We start from the raw sequence: 841 nt of genomic DNA, 5'->3' as shown, positions 1-841 counted from the left end.
AAACCGCTGTATTTTCTCCAGAGCAAATGTATGTGTTTCTAGTGCTGTGCTGTTTGACATAAACTTTGAACATTTAAAATGTAAGTAACTTTAAACTACCATAGTTTCAGCCCAATGAAACACTCTCAGCGCCAGGGTATGAACAGACTGACCAGACAGACGAAAATAAATCCTCGAACAAGGTTCAATCGTATCTTCCGGGTCTGGCAGGAAGTTGTTAAACTAAATAAGAATAGGCTCGATGGCTGATTGCATACAAAGTAAAACAGTTTAACAGTTTTACAGCTTGAAGAAAACAAACGCTCCTACAGTACCTGCACCTGCTTGATGATTATTAAATCGTATGCCCTACTTGAATAAAAAAAGTTCACTGCAATAATAAATGTACCCACATCACAAGGAGCTTATACTTTTTTAAACTTATACCTAGTTATCGTACTGAAAATTGCTAATGACATTACATGAAGTCATTCAACAATTTTCAGTCATGATGAAAATTTTCTGAATGGAAGGTGTGATTATTGTCATTTTCTGAAAAATAGAAGCAAGCTCTGTTTTTACCTGGAATCAATTCACAATACTAGTCCACTTTGGGGGATAATGTACTGTTAAGAGGATGTTCCATTTTTGCGCAGGGGTGATTTGGAACAGTCCAATGTTGCGTGGGAAGGGGTATGGCTGAAATATGCTGTATTTGCTCTTAAGCAAATGTCGGCCTTTCTAGTGATAGTTTGTCATCTTTATATTTCGTGTTTATGATTGTGTAATACTATGTTCTTTTATATGATTGTGTATATTGTTAAGATCTTCAGGGTCTAGCCCTTAATGGGGATAAAGGGTA

General features: G+C 36.3%; 1 protein-coding gene across 1 annotated transcript in view; it reads right to left on the bottom strand.

The window, feature by feature from the left end:
• The window catches only part of LOC118405014 (mucin-5AC-like), an 89,714-nt gene that overhangs the window by 36,950 nt on the left and 51,923 nt on the right, over positions 1–841 (bottom strand). The gene's annotated exons all lie outside the window — the stretch shown is intronic.

Source organism: Branchiostoma floridae, chromosome 17, assembly GCF_000003815.2.
Source record: "Branchiostoma floridae strain S238N-H82 chromosome 17, Bfl_VNyyK, whole genome shotgun sequence".
Taxonomy (NCBI): Eukaryota; Metazoa; Chordata; class Leptocardii; order Amphioxiformes; family Branchiostomatidae; genus Branchiostoma; species Branchiostoma floridae.
Note: the sequence above shows the minus strand (reverse complement) of the source record. Positions and strands in the feature narration are given on the sequence as shown.